This window comes from Lepisma saccharinum, chromosome 24, assembly GCF_977018435.1.
Source record: "Lepisma saccharinum chromosome 24, izLepSacc3.1, whole genome shotgun sequence".
Classification (NCBI taxonomy): domain Eukaryota; kingdom Metazoa; phylum Arthropoda; class Insecta; order Zygentoma; family Lepismatidae; genus Lepisma; species Lepisma saccharinum.
Window position 1 is genome coordinate 55,695,192 of NC_139252.1, and position 25,306 is coordinate 55,720,497.

The window sequence follows — 25,306 nt, forward strand, 5'->3', positions numbered from 1 at the left end:
AACATCTGAACAAAAAAAAAAACAAGTGAAAGAAACGTAAAATAAGAAAAACGAAAGTACATTTTATTGCAAAATTATTTGCATGTTTCAAAATTTCTTGTACCCTATATGCTAAGGTGAAGAAAAACATTTCTGCAGCCAGGAGTAATAATTTCAGTGCAGCTGGCAACCCTCGTTCCGTGACGTCACGAACTACAAAACGGTAAATGAGTCGCGGCAAGCAAGCGGCTAAGCTGACAGTGGAACATCGGCGGGCGATCAGAGGTGTACGGTAAGTGGACGAGGTGCAAAAAGCAACCCCCGTCAGCCGTCGGACTTTTCGTATTTCCCTGTTCTGTATCTGTGGACGGCGATGCTAGTTTAATTTGCGTGGAGCTTACGTAGGATTTTGCTGAACCAGAATCAGTGTCTTTCCGAAAGTTTGAAGAAGTTTACAATTTTTTATTCTTTGCACTTCACGGAAAATGTAGTGCGTGGTTGCTTGTGTTCAGGCGGAGTTACGAAAGACATACAAGGACCGAATTCGATTCTATGTGGAAACTATTAGTGGTGTAGCAGAACCGGAACGGCGCTCCGGTTAAAATTTGCATAGAGTGAACAGCGTTCCGCATTTTTTTTTAAACCAATAAGCGATATATCCAGTGAATAAACTTTGTCTAATGTGCGCTACGTAAGAATTTACACTGCATTATGATACTTTAAATGTTACTTTCAACATCTTAATTTTCAAAAATATTTCTTTCATAAAGCGATTTTCTGGAATTTTATCTTTGGGATTTTATTTTTTCGACATTTCGATAATTCAGTGTTACTCAATTTTTCACATTAATATGTTTTGGGAATTCACTATTATGGTGAACCTAATATTTTGATAATAGGTATCCACGATAGCGTGGTGGTTAACGTTGTGGCATATTGAAACGTGTCACCTTATTTAGATGTTTATAAGTATGAACTTTGGTGAGAAATATGATCCCTAAGAAGTTACACTTGCTTATTTGTAGTTTAATGTTTCTAGAAAAACATTTACAATTTAATTTCCCATATTTCAAAAACTTTTGACAGATTCTTACCAAAGCACTTCATTACTGGGATACACGACACAATTTTTTTGTTGTTTGTATTTGTTTGATAACTGGATAGTGTTTTTTTTTGCGTTATTTATTCCACTCATCAAAGTAACAACCGTTTGAGGTTCAAATGATAAATTCATCTATTGCGATGTAAATGTCCCGATTGTAATACGGAAATGTTCAATCTTATAATCTTACAACGTTGCTGTTTTGTTCTTCGCATACACGTTTTGATAATGATGTGATGATTTGTTCCTTTCACAAAGCAGACAAAAATGTTTACAAGAATGCTTCGAAGTTCTTGTTTATGTTCGAAAACATTGTTTTAATCTTTCGTAAATGTGCACAAAACAACTCGTGAGCTCAGACATACACCTCGTCGACTTTGGCCAGCTTATGATCGAGTGTGTCCTTGTTTGACCAGTGTAGGATTCCAGCATAACGTACACGAAAAGTAGAAAATGCGTGGTCATTATTTCGTTGTCGGTTATAAATTGGATTAGTATAGACCAGTGGTTCCCAACCTTCGTGAGACTAAGGCAACGGTAAATTCATATTTTTTTAAAGTCGCTGCCCAGATCCTAATAATTTTACTCGTAAATACCTTTCTATCTTTTACCTTTATACATTAATTAATATGTACTACTGAAAATAAATATTAATCATTATATTACGGCATAATCATAAGAGTAATAGTTTGAATATGTTGACAATACCGTTTATAAGGGGGATAACGAGTCCGAACCATTCTCACTGTTTGAATAATTGTATAATAAAATAACATTAGAAAATATTTAAGACACTATAGGTTTTGAAATTTATGTTTTATAAAGTAGGCGTTTTAGAAATAAAAAATAAAATAAATGTACTAAAAATAATATCGTTAAGGTTAATACAAGTAACGTACAATGTGCCAATGTTGGTCCCTGGTTCGAATCCTGACCTGGGCGTGAGTGTTCCTCATTCTCATCGCATCATTACAGTCATCATCTCTTCGCGTTTAGCCAACAGTGGGAGCAAAGGAAAGTAAAATAAACCTAATCAATCAAGGATGTCAATAAGCCAATATTTACATCAAATTGCTTTGGAGAAAATATTATTTATAATTTAAATGTGATTATTAATATTGATAAAACATTAGTTAAAACAATTAAATTATAACTATTAAAATTGTACTATCCTTGGGCTGTTGTAAGTTGAGCCCACCCATTTAATTAATTCTGTGCATATACGGATATGCTTGGTGGCAGGAGAACTGTCGCGGCCCGATATAATTCGGCAGGTGAGAAATTCGTCGACTGTTAATTTTCATAAGCTGCCTTTACCGAATAATTATAATATGTACCTCGGTCTCGAATCATAAACTAGACAATGTATAGATTCTTGAACACACACTGCTCAACCTTGTAGGTCCATATTGCAAGAAACTCGTGCGAGTTTTTGTCTTAAGTCCACTTTATGCACAGTAAGCCTAATCGGAACTAGACCTACGGTATAATGTGGGATCTGAATCCGAACCACTATGTGCCTCCACCAGGTATCGAACCCGGGACCCCTTGATTAACAAGGCGAGGACGTTACCACTATGCCATCGGGGAGGCCCAACAACAAATTTGTATGTGACACGTGTATCAGCATACCAAACCGAATTAAACGTGTACGAGGAAACAAAAAAATATTTTTGACATGTATCGTAACTGCGACATACTATTTTGCGATTTCAGACAACGCGATCGTGTGGTTATAGACTGTGGTAACGCAATAGCCTATGTAGATTTTGACATATAGACCAAAGGGTACTGAGATGTTTGTTACTTGAAAGTACCCATAAGAGTTATTTGTAATTATGAGATCTACATAACTTGGTGTCACTAAACCCATTATCACATTTGATATTTTCAAGGAGGCGCCCGCCCCGCGCACCCCCTTCTGCCTCCGCCAAGAGACTGTTCGACCGACGACTATCTCTATATAAAGTCTTGTACAGTCACCGGGAAAAATATGGGACACAGATCCTTACCCTTTATAGCCTGAATTTTTGTTATGGAACAAAATTCCAGTTTGAAACATTTATTTGTATGGGTAACATTTCCTTCGGTAGGATTGACAACAAAAATTCTTCTGGCATTGTAATTATACTAATTACAATTAATGGGACCTGAAAGTCCCGACAGGCCACTAAAGTTTTGTGTAAAAACAGAGAAATGATGTAGACGCGTACTCATCACAAAAAGTTTGGAATATTGTTATATTGGACAATAGGTGATAGACACGGGCTTGCAATGCAACAACACATGGTATCTGTGTGTGGACGTTCTCATCTTTTGCAGACATATTCCACCGTGCCTATCACGAAACATAATAATATTCCAAACTTGTTGCGAGGAGTGTATATCATGTGGTGCTTAGTTATGAAATATGCGCTCCCTTCAACACTTATATGCAAAATATCTACACCCTACCTGTTACATATTTTAGAATATACTCCTCAGAACACAAATATATAAATTAAAAGTCACCAGTCTTGACCTCCCAACAGTGACGTGCCATGGATTTTGGTAAGGGGTAAGTATATACACTTCTTTTTTATTAGCAAGCCCTTATTTCCCATCCAATCCCCCTTTTTGACGTTATGCTCAAATGGTGTCTCTACATCAGAGATATTTTCTGCCAGTCACCCATAAATATCCTCAACAATATCGACACCAAAAAGATATGTCTAGAACATTGGGGTGTTTAAGGAGGGGGGTTGGTGGGGGTCATAGCCCCCATTAGGCCCAGTATTCATGAAAAACATCAAAATTAGGAAAAATGAGGGCTGACTGCTAAGAAAAAGTGTATGTACCACAAGTTTTGAAAATCTGGGGCATGCCACTAGTTTAGAAGTACGGAAAATATATTAATATTTTTTCGAGCAAAGTAGACACCAGAAGCCTGTCGGGACTGTAATGATGTTTTGCTCATAAAACAACTTTCCTATCATGTTTCGCCAAAATTATTTTATAACCATATTTATGTGAGCTAAGAATAAGTTATAAAAAATTCTGGGGTACTTACAGCTATTACAATATCTAATCTTCATACATCTAAGACCACTATACTTTTATGAATTCAATATGGCTGCTTTACTGACGCTTAGGTCTAAGAAATCGGTTACTGTTCCCTTGCATATACAGATCATTCCCTGACATTCGCTACGAGACTCGGCGGCAAGCGGCCCGGCATCAGCGCTTGTCTTTCCCGATGAACGGGTCCGCGACAGTCGCACGCTACAGTCTGTTTTTTTTTCGCTCTCCCTGCCTTCGCTCTCTTTCCCTTTCTGTTGACTTTGCAGACTGACGCCAGTATAATCCTCCCTCGGAAGTTGTGTTGTGTCGTGTCCGTGTGTTGAAGATTGTGGCTTAATATGGCACCACAAAAGTTTACATTACAACAAAGGATTTATCTTGTAGAGTGTTACTTCGGAAAGAGGAATTGTGGAGAAGTGCGACGACGTTTTGCATAGAAATTTCCTGGTGTTCCCGTTTCACATAGGGCCACTATATTAAACCTCGTAAAAAAGTTTAGAGTAACAGGGTCAGTTCTGAATAAATGTGGAAAGAAAAATGGGGAAACCTAAAAAATAAAGTATACAAATACAATCCGCACACCATCCGTGAGTTAAAAGAGAGTATTGTACGATAAATCGGGAGAATTACAGTAGACGAACTTGCACGTGTAAATGTCAATTTCCTTGGGAGATGCCAGGAATGTGTTGCAGCAGAGGGACATCATTTTCAACACCTTCTGTAGTCAAGGTTAGTACACAATATGAAAACTGTAATTTTAATAGCCGACTCTAGTGACTGTCGCGGACCCGTTCACCGGGAAAGACAAGCTCTGACGCCGGGCCGCTTGTCGCCGAGTCTCGTAGCGAATGTCAGGGAATGCTCTGTACTTCCAGCAGCGCCTACCGTTTGTTGTGAGTAGTAAACACTACACATAACACGGACACAAATCCCGCCGAGACAGAAACGAAATGTGTCATGTAGCAAGCGTTTGTAGGATGTGGGACTTTAAAGTCCCGTCAGTTGATAAAGGGTTAAATACTTGCTTCCTGCAAGGCGTTATGCGTGTTGCCTACCTCTGCGCCTACAGGAGAACTTGCCATTGAAAAGTTGCTATTGAATTTTGCCCACCGCCGTAGTGTTAGGCAACACAACGCATTGCAGGCAAGCCAGTATTTCAGGATGTAGGTGTCTCATCTTTATTGCCGGTGATTGTACATATAGGGTGAGGCAGTCAAACGGGAAGATTTAAAATATTCACAAAGAATAGAGAAAGCAAATATTAGTTAATTTTTGAACATGAATGTACTGTACATGAGTGGAAATTACTAGTGTACCTGAAAAATGTTCATTTTTTTAATATGGTGTCAGCAAGGTTGTCGGAGTCTCAGAGTAAATCCGCCCATGACGCTTCGTAGCATCTCCAACGGAATGTTGTGGATCTCGTGTCGAATTCGCTCCTTCAAATCATCCCTGGTTCTTGGACGGTTGTCCTTGAATACTTTGGATTTGAGGTAACCCCAAAGGAAAAAGTCATGAGGCGGCAAATCGGGTGAACGGGCAGGCCACGGAATATCGCCGAATGTGCTGATGAGACGACCATAAAATGAGAGTCTAAGCACATCCATAGACACTCTGGCAGTATGGCTTGCTGGAAGAGTGCTTCTTCATCTGGGTCATAGTCATCGAGGACAAGCAGGAAAAAGGTTACCAATATGTCAGCATAACGTCATGGGCGGATTTACTCTGAGACTCCGACAATGTGTGCAACACCTAGGACGCCATCTTACTGACACCATATTAAAAAAAAAAAATAACATTTTTCAGGTACACTAGCAATTTCAACTCATGTACAGTACATTCATGTTCAAAAATTAACTAATATTTGCTCTCTATTTTTTGATTTTTTTTTTAAATCTTCCCGTTTGACTGCCTCACCCGATATATGTACACGTTTACTTATTTCGATGCTATCTTCGCAAGCAATAGCAATGCAGATTAACGTTGTTGACAAGTGTTCATCGTCCTGAACGAGTAAAAATATATTGGTACTAAGCACGTAGCTAGAAATATATTTCGGCAAGAGTCCTTGCACAGTAAGTGAGTCTCTCATATAATAATAATAATAATAATAATAATAATAATAATAATAATAATAATAGATACAATATTAACACTTTAAATTCATAATTAATATTATTACATATAAATAAAAAGATGTAAAATAGAGTTAAAACGGCGCTATTCTATGACGGAACATTATGTAAAAATAATGAGAGAAAGATGCATGATTTATGAAACATAAGGTTGTCATTTGAAACCGATGAAAATTGTAGTCCCTTATTGTTATGCATTAATTTTCGTGCACGCTGTCAATGCGAAACTGAGTAATCTCAATCGAATTCTATTTCCGATTAAGTTTGGCGGAGTTACACAAACTTCATGTTAAACAAATAAGGCCATGTATTTTGCATATTTAATTTTTGTGCTGAAACATTCATTTTGAATTTATTAAGCAATAAGCTTTCTGATTTTTTTTAACCCTTTCAGGGGTCTGGAAAAACGTCCTTAGTTAACAGCTAAAATCGTAGCGAGCGTGTTTCTACCCGCAGGACCGCTTTAAACAACAGAATTTTGTCTGTGTAAAATCTAATAAAAGGCAGTAAAGCATTGTTGCAACAGGGCCGCTGTTAGAATGGGTCAGGGTGGGCAGGCTGAGTCAGCAGTTTGGCCACACTGAAGTTTATACTATACACAAGGCTTTGGTGGGTTGGGTTGTCAAGCTCCAAGTGTCATTAAATGAATAATAAAATTAAAATTTCAGGGTGCCTCGGCACATGTGGCCATTTTGCGCTCTTCAAAATATACTGGGAAAAATCCTCTTGTGAAAACCTTCAACTAGAACTACAGGTTGAAAAAGGAGGTGTAAAGAGTAGGCTTACCATATTCTTTGGGGTCCAACCCAGGACTCGTTACGGCTGAATTTCAGTTTTTTTACAAAAATAAATTGAAATTACTTAAAAGCCTTAACATTTTATTGGAACATTAAAGTATAAATTGTACAAGTAAAAATATTAATATTATTTTCTAAAATCAATCAATTAATTTTCAAATGTTTAATTAAATAATACATTTTCTGATGTTTAGGAAGCCTCTCTGTTCTAGGTAGCATTATCTGTTAGTTCACTAGACATAACTTTTTCAGAAATGGCTTGTTTGTTTTAATAAGATCATAACATTCACAACATGAAAGTTCTGAATTCATTTTAACTTTCAGCAGATGTTTAACAGTAGATACTATAAGTCTACCTCTTTCTGCAGACCAAATATTCCCCATAATTGAAAATACTCTCTCAGCTGGAGCAGATGTTCCAGGCAAAGACATAGCAAACTCGACCATTTTAGAAATGTTGGTACATGAAATATCAGTCTTTTAAAACAGCTTAAAAATTGGTCGTGAATATTAAATACCGGTAGCTATTTTCATGTTCAGATTCTCAAAACCCCGGACATTTTGCAATACCGGACATGACCCCGGACAGCACTAAAATACCAGGACTGTCCGGGCTAATCCCGGACGTATGATAAGCCTAGTAAAGAGCCCTTTGAGAAGGTTGTAAAGTTAAGGATGGACTGAAAACTTCCTGAGGAACAGTGTAAGAGAACAGTTATTCTAAAAGAAATTTAAAAAAAAGAAGTTAAAACTCTGACATCATCTCCCAACATGGAAGACAAACTGTTGGGAAGATTGGAACCTAGTCTCAGAAAATTAAAATCGCCACATTCGATAAGAATACATACAATACATACAGGACACATTGGATGGTCCAGCCCTTGCAGCAAATGGGTCAAATTCAAAATGCAATACAGGGTGGCCTAAAAGTCAGTTTCCCCTGAGACAAACCGTATATGTAATTCTAAGAATTAAATTTAAAGTGTTAAGAGTTCCATGTGATTTTGCCTTATAGGGTATAATTAAGGATGCAAAACAAACTGTGAATGATTTGCAACAAGAAATCTAAAATGCTTTTGATGAACGTAACGCAAATAAGGGTTTGTTATCAAAGATATGTGAATCTGTGTATCATCGTTGCTTAGAATGTATTGCAAATGATGGGAAATATTTATTTATTTATTTACTGCCCTCAACAGAGGTAAACCTCCAATTACAGACGTCAGAAAAACAAAACAAAGAAAACAATACAATTAACAAATATATAAACATACACCAACCGATAATACAAGTAATCAATAACATAATCAATAATGAAATTAAACAATCTGGCCCTTTCTCTTGTCTTTCACCATACGAGAGCAAAGACTTGTGCAATAATTACAGACATAAAATACCTATAGATATATAATTGTAGAATACAATGGAAAATAGTGATACCGGAATGATATGTTGAGCATGTACGGTAGATTGTGTTACCTTACCTTTCTCCAGCAATAAATACACATTTCTTTACTACAAGTATCATCATTTTGTTCTCTCCTAGGGGAAACTGACTTTTGGGCCGCCCTGTAGAATAATAGGAGGCTAATATATGTTTAAAATGCACTTTCATTTACCGTAGATGACAAAATATGTGTCAGTCGAACACCGCTGGGTGAAACTGGATCCAACGTGAACCCCAGATCAGTGCTTTTTAACCTTCGTGAGCCGCGGCCCGGTAAATTCGTTGATTAAAAATCGATGCCTCAATCCCAACAATTTTACTCGTAAATAGCTTTACAAATTTTAACCCTTGAAATTTAATATTAATAGAAAAAATATGCCATAATCATGGAGAGCATTAAACGCACAGCCATGAAATTAGGCGGGTGGCAGAAGTTCGCGCTGTTGCCACGTCGGAGTACAACCCCCGTGTGTTCAGAGGTTTAAGAGAATGAAAGATCTCGTTGTAGAGTTGGTCTTTGTAATCATGTGATACAAACTGACAGTATTTGCTCGAAAGGTCAAGTGCCCCGGAGAGAGGTCAGTCTGACGCTCGAACTAGGCAATGCAGCCCGGTTGACGTTGCCACACAGTGCGCGGGAACCAGCGACTTTTGTCCAGTTCTCGCTTTGCTTTTCCCATATGTGGCACCAGCGCAATTCTGCCCAGACGCCTATTTTCATAGCCGTGCCTTTACTTCGATTATGTCTAAGCTTGTTGTCAAATATATATATATAAAAAATAGTTTACATTAGTTAACGACGACTGGATTTAATGGAATCTTTGTTTTCTTAGGCCAATATCATTAAATTAATTTGATAAGTGCTGATTTACATCAGCATGTTCCATTTCGGACGCTGAAAAATACCAATTAATCAGAATATATTCACTTCAGTATATTTGTTAATGAAAATTGATGCGTAAACTAAATTGAAAGGCGGGAATCAACCCCCCCAACTTCCTGTTAAATAGTTTGATCCATCACCGCCACTGTCGCAACAACATTTTTGTTCCGTTATGGCAGTGGATACCCGAACGAGTGGCTATCTTGCCAGGTGGTTGCTTGCTTGGGCTGCAAATCGCAAACTTCATAGATGGTCGGGTAAAATGGGGGGGGGGGGGAAGGTCCTAAAAATGTTTTCAAAAAGGTGCAGAAAAAGGTACTGACAAAATGCCCTTATTCAATACTCGGTTTTTCTGCGCCTTCTGTTATATAATGCGCGCGGACCGCAGAGAGAACTGTAGTTCTACCGGATAGGTTTTTGTTGAAGTTTGTGTTTTCTTTCGCGGGTTTTGCTACATTATCTTGGGAACTGTTGGGGCTGCAATGATTATATTATACCATTTTGTAGCTCTCGTTCTGTTCTACAAAATGAGGCTATAGGATTTTATGTAGCTGCTCAGGAAGAGTGAAAAGCAATTTTATATTTGTCCATTTTTTAACAAAACATGAAAGAAAGGAAAAATGTGCTGAAGTATCAAAGACGAGATAAATGTGCTAATCTCATGAAAAGGTGCGAAAAGCAGTGGGGCAACCAGAGGGGGGCAGGGGGCATTGCCCCCCTCCAACCTTGGCCGAAAATGAGTTCTAGGGGGCAAGGGGGGGCAAACATTGACGGCCAAATGTACCTGCAGGGGGGGGCAATCACCGCCCACAACTTCAAATTTTATGCAAATAAAAACACTTTTCGTAAAATTTTCTTGCTCGCTTCGCTCGCAATTCCTCCTTTTCTTCTTCTTAACAATTTCAGACTCGTTGCTTGGCAACGAACGATCTAAATGAAAATAAATTTGCAAAATTGATTGATTGATTTGTGGTTTAAAGTTCAATTTACGCACAGAAAGGATAATCGGGACTGGACCTACAGTTTAAAGTGGAATCCGAACCACTGTGCCATGAGCTACCACCGGGTATGGAACTCGGGACCCCTTGATCACAAGGCGACGATGTTACCACTACACCATCGGGGAGGCACAAAAGTTGTAAAAGGGAGAATGCATTGGCGTCCCGTGAAAATATTTGCGCCCTATTAAATCAATATTGATTTCAGCCTGGAAAAAAGTTGAATTCAAAAATTTTCTTGCTCGCTTCACTCGCAATATAACATTGTTCTCTGTAATGCATTGTAAATTACGAGACCGAGAAATAAGACTTGTCTTCATTGATTTTGTTTTAAATGCATGAACAATTGTTTCGAGGAAAGGGAGCGTGCACATTTGAGAGGCAATTTATGTAATTTTTGCTGTTGGTTTATTGTGAGATAGATGAATTGATTGTGTAATGTATTTAAATAATATATGTTATGTATCAATGAAACTTTGAATATGCACACAATTTAGTGTCCACGTCGCTCCATGTTGCATATATGTCAAACATATATCGTGCATGAACGTTATACATGTTAATGGAAAAAATAATTATATTTGGAGTGCATTTATCAAGCATTTTCTGTCTCAAAAATAGTTTGTGTGCTTGTTTTCCAATATTAATGTAAAATTGAACGTGTTGAAAAAATAATTCAAATCATTTGTTCGAACACAAATGCTTAAGCACCAACTTCTACTCTCTTTCTGCATAATTTACAAGGGTAATAACGTCTTTCATACTACTACTACTACTACTACTAATAATAATAATAATGTTGGTCCCGAGATCGAATTCCGGCTTGGACATGGATGTTTCATCATATCATCACTCATCCCCAAATTTGCCAAAAGTGGCACAATAAGCGAAGTAAAATAAAGCAAATCAATAATAATAACAATATATTATTATTATTATTGGTACGTTTATCTTGGTACTTGCGCCCCCCAGACAAAAAATCGTAGTCGCGCCTCTGGCGAAAAGGTGCAACAAAGTGTGTCTATTTTACTTGATTTCGTGTCCAAAAATACATATCTCAAGCGATCGGTGTGAAAGCAGCTATATTTTTGGAAAGGTACTGCACCTTAAAATAAGCTTCCTATTCATAATCTATTGCGGCCCGGTATAATTGACGCCACTGCTCGGTACCGGGCTGCGGCCCAGCGGTTGAGAAATACTGCCTTGGACCGTGAAATATTTGAGGGAACCGTCATCTTTCAAACGGCACAATACTTCCGCATGTATCTTGATTTCTACAAGATGAGCAAAGAAAGTTGTCTGTAGCACTGAACAAACTTATGAAGTTGATCAAAGCGTCACTAGATGTCACCACCGTACAAAGAAAAGACTCGTACAAGGTTCTTCCGATTAAGGAAAAAAATGTTCGATTCGGTTATCAGAAAATAGTCTTTCTACTTGTTTCTACAAAATAACGCAAGGCTATATGAACTGTTTTAAGATTTTCTTCCATGCAGATGTACAATGTTAAGATTCTTCAAAGTGTTAATTTGCTTCGTATGTTCATAAAAGCAGCAGAGGCTAGTGTCGTAGTTCTCAATTTACTTAACCCATCGTGTGGATATGTTAGAACGAAACACATTGCGTGTGTATATTATAAGACCATATTCATTAGGAACCGCTTATGTGTAAAGTGGGTGACAATAAACAAATAATAAAACGATTCTTTGCTTGCAGTGGCAGCGATTGGGTGGCAAAACTAGAGGAGCAAGGTTAACATTAATAGACCATTGTGCGGAGGTAAAAAGCGAGAGAGTGCAACTTCCCCATCACCCTCCCTAATCGGTGCCTTTTCTGGGTTATTTAGTTGGCCTTCACCGGTTCCTGATGATATTTGGCCAGGTTCTTTCTCTTCTTTGTTGTCCACTCTCTCTCTAGATCTAACAAGCCTTGACAATAATGTTAATATTATTTATTAATGAGTATAATGTTATTGTTAATGTTATTTATTTAACTTAATTTCTCGGAACGGCTCCATACCAAAGTAACTAAGGATGGTACAGTGGAATACACAAGCATCGTCCGGTAAATTGTCCATGACTGCCTTCATTAATTTCTCTTGTATCCTGTGCGTTTTTAAAGAATGAATTTTTACTTATGCTGACGCAGAAGTTGTCAGCAGCCTATTTGGCGCTTTTTTCCGAATTCTTGAAGCTCTTGTTCCGTAAAACAAAGAGTAAACTTTAAGATTGACAATGCTTGGTAATACTTATGCATCACACTGTATAATTCACAGGGTTCCCACACACGTGGAAAGACGTGGATTTCTCAAGGAATTTGAAGAGAAGTAAGAACTCGGGGAAAATAATCTAATTATCATCGAGTCCCAATAAAGGACATCTGAAGGACTAAAATATGCTTGTTCTTGTACTAATAATTCCATATTCACTAAGTTGCTTTAAGATTTAGGCTTTAGATATCTGTTTATTTATTTTGCATCGCAGATTAATTGATATTATAACATGGTGTCTACCAGCCAGTAAAGTCAAGAAAAAGTCAAGAAATTATGCTTTAGGTCAAGAACTTTTGCTATATTTTACAGTATAGTGAACTTATATTGTTATACGGGTGTCTCGTCTCATAAGTAATAGTGCGAACTGACACAGGTGAAAGAACACGATAATAGAAGCAAAAAGTCTCAGTAAACATGGGTCTGCAAACGAGCCGTTTTCGAGATAATCGCGAATGTGTGATTACAAGCCGCCACTGACTTCATTGTTTGTAAACGTCGTACATGATACCTAGGGACACAAATTTATGGTAAATAAAAACTGAGGAGAGCGGTAAATAAAATGTTAGATCAGCAGTATATACCAGTGGTGGAAAAAAATCTGCACACACTTTTTCATTATGAGAGGAAACAAGATACAAAAGAGCTATAAATTGATAAACTACTTCATTTTTATATACTGTACACGCACACAAGTACTTAGCTGTCCAACCAAAAAGAAAACATCAACACAAAATCACTTCATTTCTAAATTGCATATCTCAAGTGATTTATTCATTGTATGTATTTAAAGGATATCCTTGCTGTCCAATAAATAAAATAATCACCACTGCACATACACAAACACATGTTGAAAATCACATGATCATAAACAAAATTCATTCATGACTGAACACCAATGACACCATTGTTTCCCTTGATGTGCAGGAACAGACTAATCTTATCGCTGCTACAGCTAGCAAGTTCAATGAAACTGGAAGTTGAGTAGACATTTGGGGGAAGAAAGGAATGCAGCTTGACAGGGACCGAAGTTTTCGAACTGAGATTATGTGCATGGGGAATCCCAATTTGCAGCGTCTTCCTGATGTGATCGAAGATAAAACGTTCTTCAGCTGCAAGTGTTAAGAAACTTTAGGCAAACGTTTCGTTACAAATCGACAGTTTCCGCGCGCAACCTCGATTGTCGGTTTTTGCGTGTTTTCTACTTAATTTGATGATATTTCACGGTTATTTCGCGAAAAAGCGTTCATTTCGTGGAAAAGCACACATTTCGCATTACTTCGCGAATAAAACTCATGCATATTTCATCATTGGGGGTGTAGTTACGTGCAGAATGTTCAAAATTGAATTTCTTTTTCACATTTCGCGATTTCGCGCATCGCGAAAATTCAATGTCCGTAATGATACCGTTAGTTTTCTTTTTATGCACCAGTCTTTTCGTGTCAACTTACAAGTCACGCTTATAAAAAATAAAACAGAACAATACCTAAGAAGGTAAAAGAACATGGTTTTACGTGATGGAAATGTCAAGCCTTTGCCTGTGATCGTTACAGGGTGTCGAACAGCTGATCCCAAACCCTTTCACACCCCCTTGGATACGAACTCCGGCGAACAGGCGACAACAAAGCAGAACAGACTTCCTCGTCGGTTGCAGCTAATAAAGCAACAACCAACAGTAGTTTGTCCTCAAAGTAAAAATAAAAAAAACGCCATCATTTCGCTGCAAAACGAAGCGTAGAAGGAAGGGGGGGGGTGAAGGGGATGGAAGTTGGTTAACAGTTAACACTGGTGAGATTAGCCGCTGTGGCGATGAAGTGGTAAGACTACGGGGGGGGGGGGGAGAGGGGGTAGAAATTGTGCGGAACAACTTTCGGAAAATATCGACTAATTGGTACACAAATTAAGTTCGGAGTGAAAGTTGATGTTTTTTCGAGTACAGCGGACGGGAAGCAAATTAGAAAAGTTCATCAAAACTTATCAACGGATGCAAATTTTTCAAAGTAGCTACAAACCTCTTTTGTTTTGTGAGAGCGAAGGCGGTTTTCCCTGTTATGCGCCTCAGCTTAGTTCACAGAAACCAGACCAGCGGCGGCGATTTGGTACCAAAACTGGGGCGCAAGGACAGTTCACTTACTTTCTCTAAAACGTTACGGCTAATGAAATGGGAGTTCTCGACTTTATCCTACCACAAAAAAATCTTCAACGTGTCCTCTTTCCGTTCATGTGTTTTTCTACGCCTTCGGAAGTTTGATATCCCCAAGAGGACAACTAAAATAATACTCCCATAAGCGTAATGCTAAGGTTTCTCCCTCACCGTCTCCAGCTCGCCATGTGGGAGGAGCATCTAGCTGGACGTAAAGTGTTCCTCCTGCCATTTACATTAAGAGGCCATAGCTTGGGGGCAAAAAGTGGGAGGGATAACTGCCCCCACCTCACTCCTAATCACCTCCACTGAAACAGGCAATAAATAAGGTTCTCTTTTATGTCCAGATAGGATCACACTGAGCCTGTTGCGTACCGTAAAGTGGGGATCCAAACCACAGTCTCTCCACTAGGAATCGAACCCGGGACACCTTGATAAGACGACAGCTTTAGCCACTATGCTGTCGGTGCCCTAATGCAACAAGGCGTGCTTGTACAGTCACTGATCCTTCTGGTTTGAAACGAGACAACCCATAACTGTTCGTGACTGTACAGTCAGTGGCATAAATAAACCTATATCCTTTAATACCCGGTTCGCTCCAATGTGTTATGAGTTCAGATTTTCGAAGATCATAGCAGTTCTTAGAAAGGAGAGAACATTTCATAAACAGCTTTCCTGGCGTTGGCCAAAGGTAAACGAGTGTAAGAGATTTATGTATGGGAGGTTGCCTACTTTCAGGCGTTTCCAAATTCAAGAACCTAGACGGATTGTATTTTTCTTACTTCGCGTCGCCTTTCTTCCCATTTGGATACTCGCGACGATTATGGTAACTGATGAAAAGATGAAATTGACGTGATTGGGAGGTGGATCCATACTGGCGAGTCCATTGAGAATATTGGATGGACGTTTATCACTCACATATGTCATAAGTTTTCTTTTGGTTTGGCTTGAGTTTTAAGTCCACTTTTATGCACTAAAGGCTAATCCGGACTGGACCTACAGTTTAAAGTGAAATCCGAACCTCAATGTACCTCCACCCCTTGATTATAAGGCGACGACGTTACCACTATGCCATCGATAAAGCTATAAGGTTTTTTTAATATTGCTTGTAGCGATTACCAGCCGGTTTTGTCCACTAATAATTCGCTTTAGCGGCAAACGCTTTGCAGGTTACGTGTCTATGAGCGTAATTTGTAAACGTAATAAATTGTAAAATGTAAATTAAACGAAAAATTGTAAGCAACAGTGATGGTTCTGGATTGAAGTGTCTTAACAATGGTTTACGTTCATGAGCCAATCAAACTTCATCGTCAGCTTTTGACTTCTCGCGTTGTTTTCACTGGCAAGGCAAGTATAAAGATTTGATTTGTGCCATTTAGCGTCGCCTTGTGCTACCTTTGGCTAATTGCGAAGACAAGGGTGAGTAATGATATGATGAAATTGATGAAGGGCACTCCCAAAGAACACCCATGTCCAGGCGTCGTAGTGCCATGTTCTAACCATTCTGCCACGGCGGTTGGCTCAAGTTCATAAAGCTCACGGTTCTACACTTTTGGCGAATTCCGCTGAGGAAAACTGATTCATTGGTTGAAATTTAAATTGTGGGTGAGTCAGCACTCTGGCTACTTGCATCCGTCACATTATATGAGCTCAGTCCCTTACCATAGCTAAAGTCAACACTTGTCTATGTGGACTAAAAGCTGAGGCTGAAAAGGGACACTCCATATACAGGGTAATTCAAAATGAATGGTGTCTTTACACAGTAATTATGATGTTACTATTTATGAAAATCAAAGGCGGCATCAACATGAAGGAAAACTGTGCAAGCTTTACTCACATTACAAAGATTCAAGATGGGAACCACGCGTAATGCGGTAAACATCCAAAAACATCCAAACGATAATCCAGAACTTCGGTAAACATCCAAACGATAATCCAGTACTTCGGTAAACATCCAAACGATAATCCAGTACTTCGGTAAACATCCAAACGATAATTCAGTACTTCGGTAAACATCCAAACGATAATTCAGTACTTCGGTAAACATCCAAACGATAATCCAGTACTTGCTATGCACGAGACAGCCAGTCATTGTCTATGGTTTCGAAGACACTAACAATTCACAGTTGTAACATTGGCAAATCTTTCGGAAGGATGAAACATGTGCATTACTACCAAACGCACGTGGAAATGTCTTTGTACCATTGTGATTGAATCAGTTCTTGATAGCTCCAACACACAATACACCTTCCACTCTCACTAGCCATTTTGCAACACTGGCGATCCTGGTGGAACAGCGGCAAAGCAGCATATGCCGACTTAGTGAGAAGAATACTTCCAGAGTTTTTCTTTATATTGAGGCCTTGTATGATTTCACTGGTCTACATATGAATTTTTTTTTTCTGCTGACTTAGATATTTTAACTGATTCTATATAATTTGAGATCGCTGATTCCAAATATGTAGTCAGAAAAACTGTATCACGTCACAATTTTTCACAAATCACATTTGAAAATTATCACAATATTATAAAACTGGGTTAAACTCCAACAATTTTCCATATAGATATCTGCACATAATGAAATTATAGGACTATACATAGGTGGCGTAGCTGATAACAGGTATTAAGTTGCATTGTTTCACAAGTCATATTTCAAAATTTTCAAAAAATTATATCCGGCTACATTCCAACAACACTTGCAAAGAGAATGCGACGTAGTCAGATGTCCATGTAGAGTATCACATCACGTTGTTTAACAAACATACCTTTCTATTTTCTCAATAGGGTTTAGGCAATTCCGGCAAATTGATCAATTTGTTTCACGAGCGCATACAGTCAACACCTGATGCCTATACTTATGCTAAACTTAACATACACTACAGAATAGCACAACATGCATACCTACTTATGCAAAAATTTTCGTTTCTTTGATTTTCTGGAGTAGGTGGCCTGAGGAACGTCACGCTGCAAGCACCAGCAATAGTCGTCCATCATGTTTTCATTCCATCTCCCCTGATATCGGTGCTGCATGGTTTTTATGTCTTGGTGGAAGTGTTCGCCCTGTTCTTCACTTACGGCACCAAGATTGGACGGAAATACATCTAAGTGGCTGTGCAAAAAGTGAAGCTTGACACTCATATTTACTCCTAACTTTTGAAACGTCACCAACAAATTTTCAACTAGAACCTCGTAGTTGTGCGCCCTGAAGTTTCCAAGAAAGTTTGTAATGACATCAGAAAAGGCACATCATGCATCTTTCTCTGTGCGGTTAATTGTTTGTAAGAATTCTTCATCTTTCATTAGCATCCTTATCTGAGGACCATCAAATATACCTGCTTTTACTTTCTCATGCGTCAATGCAGGAAATTTTGCAGAAATGTATTTAAAGCAAGCCCCATTCTTATCCAGAGCTTTTACATACTGCTTCATCAATCCCAACTTAATGTGCAGTGGAGGAAGTAACACTTTCTTAGGATCAACAAGCAGCTTATTCTGGATGTTTTTCGCCCCGACTTCAAAGCATTTCTTGGCAGGCCACAGTCTTCGTACCCAATGTTCGTTCCTTGCTCGACTGTCCAATAAACACAAAAAGCATGGATATTTCGTGAAACCTGCTTGTTGACCAAGTAACATTGAAATGACGTTGAGATCTCCGCACACAAGCTAACTGTCATTTGCATACTTTATCCTTCGAAGCAGTTCTTTCATTGTTTCGTAGCTTTCCTTCAAATGTACGGAGTGGCCAACAGGAATGGGAGCTCACTTATTACCATTATGCAGCAACACACACTTCAAACTCCTCTATCAATAAAAAGCCTCCATTCTTCTGCATTATACGTACATCCCATAGCTACAATTAGTTCCTTCACATCTGTACAATAGACAAGTTCTTCGTCCCTTTATAAATATCTTAATAGATGCCTCTCTCTGTCCCGATACATGAAGGTTGTTCCAGACGCTAACATATTTCTTTCCATTAGTCTGCACAGGTCCTGCATACTTTGAGGTGCCCAGGATTTATCTTGGTGACCCAATTTAATTCCGAAATATGCACTATATGCTTTCCTTACAAAGTCAGTAATATTTGTTCTTTGTTTTGGGGTTCACAATGTTAGAATAACTGATTGAAATAATATTCATTATAATATTCCATGTGGTGCCATCTTGTGACCTCTTTACGGACTACATTGTTTCATTGCTTTAAATATACATCCCTAATATTAGATAATTTTCTATTTTCCTCCGAAACCTGACGTGATAGAAAAAAACTGATTTCGGTTTTGGATTTACCACCCTCGAATTACTAAAGAACAACCATCAGCCTCCAGTCAGCAAAATGGACGTAGACCAGTGTTTTCTATCATAAATAGTTACGTCATAACTGTGTAAAGTTGCACCATTCATTTTGAATTACCCTGTATATTACATGGGCAAAGCACAGGGCAACACAGAAGACAATCGTGAGATGAAATATGCAGAGAAACTGAAACTCAAGTGAACATAACCATCATCTCCATGTTATAATGTAGTTTAGTTTATTTTTTTATACACATTGATATATGAAAATGTTACTTGATTTTTTACAGGCATCAGTGAGTGTTTCCAACCTATAGTTTTTATCTACGATTACAAAAACCACAAGTACAGCGAAATTCCCAGCATGGCGAACATCCCTGACGTGATTGGATGTGACCGCGGTGGCTCAGTCTGACTACCATGCTAAAGGTCCCGGGTTCGATCCCGGACGGTTCAAATCCTGGAACTTTTCTAACGATGGAAGCGGCCCCGGCGCTCACCCAGCGTCGAATAACATGGGTACCTGGGGGAAACCCTGGGGGGTAAAGGCGGTCAGGGGCGTGATGCTGATCACATCACCCCCACTCACGACCGGATCAAGAAAGTGTGGGGCGTTACCCCCACACCCCCTATACGCCTTCATGGCGTGGTGCTATGCACAGGGGAGAACTTTTTTATATGAAAATGAAATAGATGATTGTGGGCTGAAATTGCAAGGACGGATATTTAAATATATAGGGTAAAAGAAGGGATGTTCGCCATGGTGGGAATTTCGCCGTACTTGTGGTTTTTGTAATCGTAGATAAAAACTATAGGTTGGAAACACTCACTGATGCCTGTAAAAAATCAAGTAACATGTGCCTTATTTCCACTGACATCTGAAGTGTGGTGAGCGAACGAGCAAGCAAGCAGTACAGTTTGGAATGCGCAGTTGCGTCTACACACAAGACAAAGAAAGGTCCCCGAATTTCAAGACTACGTTGGCAATTGTCATTTCGTGGCAGGAAGAATTACTTTTCTTACTTTTTATTATTGATATCGTATCAAACCGTAAGAATGTCGTGAAAAGATTTGCTTTGGAAAGCGTGCATGTACAAGTAAACATAAGTTATTTTCTTTATACTATGCATTTGCTAGTAAATTCGCCAGAATAATACACAACGTTGCGATTCACAGCCAATAACCAATCCAAGTTCTGCTTCTTCTGGAGAACAATGCCCATTGACAGACTCTCCAAAGTAGTTTGTATTGTATCTTTTTAAGCAGTTTTGTATTGTCATTTGTAGGTCTTTTACACTTTGTTGTCTTAGTTATTGGTAACAACTTGGTATTTCATACACTTAAACTGACGATAAAATGATAAATAAGTTATATGGCGAATTTACCAGCATGTGGCGGGAATTTCGCCACTTTTTCTCATTTTAGTATTAATATTACGTCATAAGTATAATTAACACAGTGTTTATGTTATATTCCTCATAATCCACAATGACTACTTTTTCTATCGTATAAATGTTGTCCTCCCCAATTTGTTTAGAAGGAAAAAATTAAAACCATTTTGGTGGCGAACTTCCCCTCCTTTACCGTATGTCTACGATTATTGTCACTTTAAAATATCCATTTATAAACGCTCAAGCGTGGCAGAATCGAATGAGTGCTAGCGAGCGAAAGTGGTCCCATTCAATATGTAATACATTAAAAGGTCTTGTTACGGGGGCTTGCTTTTAAAAGTACAGCTTAAGTCTTCATTGGAACGTTATATCTTTGGTACAGCTCGAGAGGAAGCCGACATGACGCGGATCTGGTTTCGCGCCTGTACTTGTTTTTTCTGAAAAGCGTTGTTGCGACTTTCACCTGCAGTGTTTAGCCATCCATTCGTTCACTGCGACTTTCTACTCCCAAGCTCTCCACATTGTATAAAAAACTAGCACAGCACAATAACACAACCTATAGTGGAACCACAAGGAAAGAAACCTGCGCAGAACCTCATCGCGCTGGCGGGTGGGGCAAAGGACGGCTCACGTCAGTGTTGCCAGACCTATTGATTTCTCGGGAAAATTCCTTACTAAACTATTGCTATGGAACTTCCAACGGCCTGCTCAAAAGCACGTCTCCTGCTCATCTTACTTGAACATGGAGTGGAACTCCACTCAGCCACGAAAAGTTCTGTTTGAACTGTGAAATTATGCCAAACGATACTCAATTATGATAGGACATTATTATTATTATTTTATTACTATTACTACATTACTATTTTTAGATGGTTGTATTTTATCCCACCTGAAAATCTATTTCTATTTTAGTTATTTTACGTCGCTTTTGTGCCTCTACGGGTAAGTACGACAATATGGATGAATGAAAAACTGATGAAATGAATGAAGTGACACAAACACAGTGAAACGTCCTTGCCTTACTAGATAGAAACACTGACTTCGTAGCGTGGGCAAATTATTTTATACATGTGTGTGTGTGTGTGTGTGTGTCTATATATATATATATATATATATATATATATATAAAATATATATATTAAATGCAACAACATAGAGGCAGCATAACTGACGAATAAAGCATGTGAGTGTTAATAACAAGAAATCTGCTAGAGAACGAATCGGCATAGTTCAATTACAAAGGAAATAATGCACACCCTCCCCCGTAGTTGCTTGGAACTTTCATCGGCTTGAAAATACTTAATTTTCTATCCTTAATATACTATTACTTAAATACTTAATTTTCTACAAAATTATATACCGGCATGGACGTCCAGAAGGAAGTGCAAGGATGGTCGCCACCCCCTCCTCTTCTGAAAATTAATGTTGACATAAAAGTACCTATTATTTCAGACGTATGATTTGATTTCAGTCACAGTAATAAATTTACATCCATTATCATCGGATTTTCTAGCAGATGCTCTGGTTTCTCAAGGAACAATCTCCCGATTTTTTCAAGTCTGGCCTGGCAACACTGCCCCGAGCACTATAACGGCAGGGGAAGATGCGCGATCGCTTTCGACGGAAGATCTTTTTTTCCTTGTGGTAGAGATATAGCAAAGATAACTGCAATCTCACGTTAAGAAATCTCTAAAGAAACTGAATTGGCAACATCTCATTTACTCCACGTGGACTTGACAAGCACAGTCAGTTCCTAAAACGGACTCTATTGGTTGGAAAGGTTTGAGGGGAGGATTTACTGGGCTCCACGTGGACTTGATATGGTTGTCAGAGGGGAAACCTATCTCCCGAAACTTTCTTTGAAGTAAGTGGCGCTCTGATGAGGACAAACTATACGAGCAAGAGTCCTAGCACACCTCTACGGACACACGTGAGTCACAGAACTTTTTATCCCTTGCTTTTCCTGGTGGGAAGCCAAGAAGCCCGTTATCTGTTAATCGTAGCGTCCGCAGGCCATTTGCTGGAAATTTGTTTTGCCAAGTAGCTCTTGCTTCTGGTATCTCACTCGCAGGAGATCGATAAGTCCTTAGCCCAAAGCTCCCCCACCTCGTCCCCGCGTTTTGAGGTAACCCACAGCCAACACCGGCAGAAGGTGTGACGTTCCGTGCAAAGACTGAGGTGGAAAGTTTCTAAAACTCTCTCACCTCCCCCTCCGGCGAAGTGGGTGCCGTGGGAGATGCCCCTGCCGCATGTAGAGCTTGACGCGGTGTCGGTTTGCGGGTCACTCGGATTCACCTTATCAAAGGGGCGGGCGATATCCCCGCTGCTAGACGGACGTTGCTGTGTGCGCGTCGCAGAAGTTTGTTTGCGTGAACGCGAGGGGGATTAGGAGCCGAGCAAAATTATCGTGCTTATTACCATTCCCATTTCATCCTCTACAAAAAAGGCAGATGTGCTACAGCGCGTATTCTATCTTATCAGGTTTATTGTTATAAAATATCTGAAACACAACAATGAGGTTTGTTGTATAACAATGAGAAAATCTCTCCAAGTTTTGTTTTCATACACAAGGCTTTGTCAACTCAAGTCATTGTGGCGCTGGTGTACTGTTAAAGAAAATGGCGGCTTTCACAGGTCTCCAGACCTTTCACCACTAGACATGGCCGTATTTAGAGGGGGGGTTTCTAGGGTTCAACCCCCCCCCCGAAACTTCTGACATTCTGGATTAATGGAAGTTCAGAAACCAAAATCTGTAACAAATTTTCAATTTTTTTTTTTCGAAGCATCACAAAAATACAAGGAGACAATGTTGAAACGATCGAGCTAGAATTTTCATACATTTGGAATTCTGAAAGCTGAGTGAAACAGGATTTATTCTCAGAATCGTAGCCCACCCGCGACCCCTCCATTATCACTTCTGTTGTCATCTTTCCAGTGTTGCTCCTGCGTCACAAGGAATGTAGACTGAAGATTCTCTTATGATTGTCCCAAAATTCCCTTTCCAGCTTTTAAATTTCCTGTCCGATAAAGTCGAAAATCCCCCTTGATAGGAGTTGAAACCTAGGATCTCCAGTTTTGTAGCGCATTACGTTCGCGATTGAGGTTACAATCCATGCACCAGGCTAAGTTTTTAAAAAGAATAACTGGTTCCACACTTTTCAAAATTCCAAAAATGTAATTTTAAAGTTAAACAACAAAAACTTTATGACTAAAATTTCCATCTAACTTTTAAAGCTTTTTCTTGAAGGTGTCTAAAGTTTAATGACGAAGTATAATAATTGTGCATTTCAGTACACACTGTATGAAACGTAAAAAAACAAAAATAAACTTGTGCTGGATATTCACTCATCTGCTGGATTGAGTAAGCCCACCTCAAGGATATAACAATAATATAATAATTATTATTATTAGTATTATGGAATAAAATTCTTTTATTATGAAATTTTAATAATTATTGTACAATTATTGTTATTATTTCTATTATTCAAATTTCTGGCGACGCCCATGGGAACAATTATGAATGAACCCCCCCCCCCCCGAAAATTTTTCCTGCCTACGGCCGTGCCACTAGACATCTTGATTTGGGGCTTTCTGAAAGACAAAGTCTGTCACGTACGCTGCAGAATGTGCAACAGCTAAAACAGACAATAAGCAACGTTCTTCCTTCGGGAGTTCTTGGGAAATGACTAGCATTTTGATGTGCTCTGTGCCGCATAAACTGGTAGAAGCCACATTGAACATTTGTACATTCATTTTGAATTTGAATTTGAATTTAAAATTTTGGAAGCGTCAGCACTTAGGCTAATTTGCTTCCGTCACATTATACGGGGTCCAGCCCCTTACCATTGCAAATTACAACTCAAACGTTGCATAACTAAAAACTTTAAAATCTTAAAATGTTCTGACTTGTTAAAAGCTGAGGCTCTAAACGCACACTCAGCACACACAAGGACATGAAACAGGACAACACACACAAAATTATACTGGCAATAGCGCCAGTCGCCAGAGCCTCGTTAGTCTCTTGTCCAGGGTGCACTACGTGGAAGTGAGGTTGACTTTTGGGTGCACTACGTGGAAGCAGCACCCCTTACACCCCATTTGTACATTCATGGAAACTGGAAGTGTTACTGATTAATTGACAGAGTTTGTGTTTTTTAAGTCCACTTTATGCACAGTCAGGCTAATCGGGACTGTGCCTACAGTTTAAAGTGGGATCCGAACCAGCATGTGCATCCACCGGGTATCGAACCCGGGACCCCTTGATTACAAGGCGACGACGCTACCACGACGACATCGGGGAGGCTGGAAGTGTTACCGATTGATACATTATATATCATTATTATATTCCATATACCAAGACAATGATGGAGTGATAATGTTGAGATTGACCTAAAGGAAATCGGTAGGAATGGAAAAGAGTATATAGATCTTGCTCGGGATAGGAACAGATGGAAGGCCTGCGTTGCTGCAGCCATGAACCTTCGGGTTCAAGAAGACTGGAGAGATCTCGTGGTATAGTCGAAAAAATTCTTAAAGTTGTTTATTCCTATACACCCTGTACACACTAAACTCTGTGTTGCAACAGCCCTTTCTTTGGGAACTGCCAAGCAGCTTTACGCTGGGTGACGCGTGGTCAGATCCCATCCTCCCTCTTTAGTCGAGGATTATATCGAGACGAAACAGGATGGCCAAATCCGGATAAAATAAAATTTTAACCGGATATCGGATAATTTCGCATTCGAATATCCGAATTATCAAAATATCAATATTATCCGGATATCAGAATGTGTGTTTAATCCGGACAGT

At 39.0% G+C, this 25,306-nt stretch overlaps 1 protein-coding gene across 2 annotated transcripts in view; it reads left to right on the plus strand.

The window, feature by feature from the left end:
• Positions 1 to 241: 241 nt before the first annotated feature.
• Positions 242 to 25,306, plus strand: part of LOC145978035 (uncharacterized) — a 63,731-nt gene continuing 38,666 nt past the window's right edge. The window contains exon 1 of one of the 2 annotated variants that reach the window (XM_083110429.1): positions 242 to 271. The gene's annotated coding sequence lies outside the window, so the exon portion shown is untranslated. The remainder of the gene's footprint in view (positions 272 to 25,306) is intronic. The other variant, XM_083110430.1, reaches the window with a different exon arrangement.